Consider the following 5,000-nt stretch of genomic DNA (forward strand, 5'->3'; position numbering starts at 1 on the left):
TATTACATATTACACACTCAACCATATTTGTACAACTATATATAGACTATTTGTTTTTAGTTTTGTAATGAGTCCATACAACTAATTTTACAGTGTTTCTTCCAGAGTTGTCTCACTGCTGAAAACCATTAATGGATGTATGTATAACTATTAATATGTGTTTACATTTGCCTTTATAATGTCAATATAGCAATTAGTAAGATACTGTATTTATTTAGTTATATATATTGTGGTTAATGATCTCTTTCTTTTTACTCTTGCAACTTGAGATCTACTCTAGTGTTTGTTGTATACATATACAAGGCAACTGAAGTTAATTAAAATAGTTGCTTTAGATACCATATGGGATGTGAAAAATATGCATTACACTATCAAAGTGGATTGTAGGCAATTTATTAGTAGATAAAAAAGCCTATGGATATGTAAAAAAAAAAAAAAAATAGGGGCCGGGGCTCTGATGAGAAAATACGAAAACTTTTATATATCAACGATTTTCATAAAACAAAAACAGTAGCTTAGCTTAGCTGAAAGTAATTTTAATGAAATTTGCCAATTATATTTTAAAACTAAATCATTTAGAAAACACAGGATGTGTATCCTGAAACAAAAAAGTTGTTCAAAGAATGTACATTTCTAAAATAGTTTTCAGAACTTTAGTAGTAAGGTGCAGGCGCCACTAAATGGTAAGAATGTTGCTTCCCAACCACATGGTTCCACGTTCAGTTCCACTATGTGGAATCTTTGGCAAGTGTTTTCTACCTTGGGCTGAGCAAAGCCCTGTGAGTGGGTGTGGTTGACGGAAACTTAAAGATGCCTATCGTGTGTGTGTGTGTGTGTGTGTGTTCGTCCCCTACCACCGCTTGAAACCGGTGTTGGTGTGTTTACGACCCCGTAACTTAGCGGTTCGGCAAAACAAAATGATAAAATAAGTACCAAGTTTTGAAAGAAAATAAGTACTGGGATCGATTAGTTTGACTAAAATTCCTCAAGGCGGTGCTACAGTATGGCCGCAGTCTAATGACAGTAAAGGTAATTCAATGTTTTCTTTCAGTTTTGTTATTCAGAGAGATGTTTAAACTACTTTTAATCGAATAAACTCCCTTTATAAGGCTGAAGATTTTTTTTCTTTAAGCAGGTTGATAGTTTGATACGGCACGTCAAAACATAAACTCTTTTTAAGTGTCTATCATTAATATTAGTATCAACAATTGTGTATAGCATCTGATTTCTGATACAGCTCAACGAAATTTAATACTATAATTGCTCACTCACACTTCACGTTCATTTCATGATAAAAATATAATCTTCATAAGAGCAACGATGTTACTAAAGAGTTGTTTCCCCTTGTCCAAATTAACTTCGAAAGCAAAAAACCTCACTGCGTTCTTCGCACTATTTTTGAAGCCATTAATAAATACGAATAGTTAATAATTTTAACAATTATCTTGGTGCTAAAGACAAATTTTCTGGTATTTTGATATACGCAATAACTTTGAAATGTTAATGAATGTTTTACATAATGCTACGTTTGGAGTTGCGCAAATAGCAAGTGACTTGATGTGAGGTTGAGACTGGGTATTGAAACAAGCTATTATATCGAGGAAGAATTCTTTTAGATATTTAAAATCGCACAAAAACTTGTAAATTCACTTTTAATTAATTTTTTTTTGATGTCAACATTTTCATAGCGCAACTGCAATCTTGTCACAACAGTATCAGTGGCCACGTCGTAGTTGAACGACAAAAATTTTTACACCTCAAAAAATAAAAAGTGAAGAATAATGTCTATTTCTCTAAGTTGTTACGCAATGAAGGTTAACAAAAAATCATAAGTTTGAGTTATTATTCAAAAGATGTATTTCAAGTCATTCTTTATATCTTATGAACTGAAGATGAGATTTCATTTTTCAAATATTTATAAAACTATTCTCTAATGTGTTCTAATATTAAAGGCAATTTATATGTAGTGGAAGGATATTTTTTTTCTGTAGAGGGGAGACTTTTTCATTGGTTTGGTCTGAGGGCAGAGGTTCTTGGGGATTTTGTAGGGTCACCGACATTGCTTTCTATTCTTTAACCTTTTAGCATTCAGATTACTCTGTCAAATGTATTGCTTATATATTCACATTGCTTTGAATTAATCATGCATTATCCCATAGCTTGGAGATTTTGATAACGTGATTGATTATTTTAGAATGACATTGAAGAGTAGGTGTGAGAGGCTGGATCTGATTGGTTGAAACATAAAGTAGGTAGATATGATTGGTTTTAATGCTAAAGGGTTAATGTTTGACTAGTTGGGAGTATGCCTTGCTTTTCAAGATTCTGCAATGAAAGGAGGGTCAATTTAATTGTCTGTATCCTCCCACAGAATGTGTGACCAATATTAGAAAACAATAATTAGTTATATCCCACATTTTTCAATTCCAATTTGCCACCTTCCCTACTTGCCCAGGAACAATGAAATAAATAGTTTACTGAGATTTATTATAAAACAAAAGATCATATTGACTATTATGCTTTTTTTTTCTTTTAAACCTAAATCTAGAGAAAGTGATCATGCCTACAACCTTAGCAGGACTTCTCAGATCAGTGAGACTGATGCTGTTAGTATCCTACTTAAACTGTCCCAACTTAGGACAGTTTGAATGGGAAATATATATGCAGGGAAAGATTTCTGCAGGGCTTATGTTCTAGAGAGATGAGACAGGCCATATTGGTTAGTGATTGCAGTAAAGATAGGTGTAGTGAGAAAATTTCACAAGGCTGATATTCTAGAGAGATAAGAAAAAACATAGTAGTTAGTGTAGGACCTGTAGGGTTGGACACAAGGCCAGCCAGCTCCAGAGAGCTGAGGTAAGTGTAATAGTATTAGAAAAGGCAAAGGAGAAGAGAGCAGGCCTGTAGGCCAGTGGCCTGTGATCAATATTAGATAGCTTTTCTATTGCAGTCCACCTGTATGAAGTTGTAGCACTATGCCAGATGTGAGACCAATATGCCATTGAGAAGCTTGTAGAAGTTCAGTAATTGTTGAGGACTGAAAATATTTTCTGGCTTTAAAGAAAAGAGCCAGTTCTTGAAATTCAATTTTTTTTTCTGTTCAGGATGTGAGTTCATCAGGAGAGATTCTCAGTGGTAATGAGTTCTAGTATTAAGAGTGGTCACAAACACATGAATTGCATGCTGGTTGTGTTCAAGTGTGATGAGTTTTTTTTGTTTTTTGCACTGAGGGAGACAAAGCTGGTATGAATCCATCAATGTTGGAATTTGAACTGTTTGACTGTTGATCATCATGCTTCACAACTAGTTTTGATTTTGATAATGAGCCATTATAAGCGATTTTCCTTTCATTAATAACAGTCTTTTATACCTTCTAACATACTATTGTTCATGATCACTATATTTTTATACTTTTAAACTATTTTAGTTAAAACACTTTTGCTGAGCAATGGTAGATATTTTAATACTTGAATGAGATCTAAACTATTATGCATTTGTCTGTGTTTGATCTTTTCTGTGGTTTATGGTTTTACTTTGCATAAAAGTGAGTATCTGTGAGTTCACTTTATCCAGTGACTCTTAGCTAGGTCCACATGTTAAATCCTTATACTTCTACAATACACAAGATCTTTTAATTTTTTTATATAATTCTTAATAATATTTAATTATAAAAATATAATAGGAGTTTTGTAAACATCAAATGGCTACGAGGGTCCACCCAAGTAAAATAGTAATCAGAAGGGTCCACAGGTAAAAATATGATTGAGAATCACTGATTTCACCCAAGGCATATTCTGATATGTGGCTTCATTTTGTTCAAGTTAGGTAAAATATATCACAATATATATATATATGTATATATTCTGTTTCCTTCTTTATCCACTCTCCCTCTTTCTCATACTCACCCACCTAATCAGCTAATCTGTTGGAGTTGGCAGCGCATTAATAATTACTTATGTTGTAGCGAAACCTTACCTTTATTAAATAATTTTTATTATTTCTATGAATTTTAACATTCTCCCCCCAATGTTATGTTTTGCTTCCATCCAAAGATCAGCAACTCAAGTAATGGAGAGAGGGAGAGGGAGAGAGGGAGAGAGGGAGAGAGAGAGAGAGAGAGAGAGAGAGAGAGTGTGTGTGTGTGTGTGTGTTTGCTTGCATGCACTTATTGTGATGTTTGCAAACGTGAGTGTACATTTTTATATATGTAGTTTATTTAAGCCAGTCTAGAGTAACAGGTCACTGAACCAGCTTTGAATATTACATGCTACATTTCTATTGAGTACTTCTTTTCTGAATTGTTACCCAACAACATGTGTGTGTTTATAGTGAGCATAATTTTATTCCTATTTTCTATATTGGAATGAGCTGATTTATTTGTGTTTGTATCAGAATATCTGTATATATAGATGGATGTAATATTGTATGCATGTATGTGTATGTATGTATAGAGATAAGTGCTTGGACTTTAGGGTGTGAACATTTATTATCTTGGTGTGAATATGTCTGGGAGGGTGTGTATTTACCACTGTTCATATAAGACATCTGCTTCAAATTCTCAAAGCCTTAACCTAACTTCATGCATGAGTGATTCTGGTCAACACCAAAAGAACCTAAACAACAATGAACTCTATTTATCTAAGAAATTCAATAGCTGTTCTGCTTTGGCTTAATCTATACACTCCATCACTCTAACCCAAGTTTCTCCCTCCTCCATACAAAAATTCTTTCACCCACACAAACTGTCTATTCTTAATAAATAGGCACAATTCCTGAAATTTTTGGATTGGGAGTGGAGGGTAGCTGCTTACACTGACCCCCAAGGATCTATTTTATTGACCCTGAAACCAGGAAAGACAAAGTCAACCTCAGTGGAATTTGAGCTTAGAAGATAAAGCTGCGCTAATGATTCTGCCAGCTTGCAGAGGCAGATGAAGCAGTGCTGAATGAAATATAGGATGTAGGAAGGACTTCTGGCTGTGGAAATAGTCTTGAGGAAA

At 33.9% G+C, this 5,000-nt stretch overlaps 1 long non-coding RNA gene across 1 annotated transcript in view; it reads left to right on the top strand.

The window, feature by feature from the left end:
- Positions 1 to 75: 75 nt before the first annotated feature.
- The window catches only part of LOC128247340 (uncharacterized), a 44,778-nt gene continuing 39,853 nt past the window's right edge, over positions 76 to 5,000 (top strand). The window contains exon 1 of the long non-coding RNA XR_008263732.2: positions 76 to 137. This is a non-coding gene — a long non-coding RNA (uncharacterized LOC128247340). The remainder of the gene's footprint in view (positions 138 to 5,000) is intronic.

The sequence above is a fragment of the Octopus bimaculoides genome, chromosome 1 (assembly GCF_046866305.1).
Source record: "Octopus bimaculoides isolate indiv1 chromosome 1, ASM4686630v1, whole genome shotgun sequence".
Taxonomy (NCBI): Eukaryota; Metazoa; Mollusca; class Cephalopoda; order Octopoda; family Octopodidae; genus Octopus; species Octopus bimaculoides.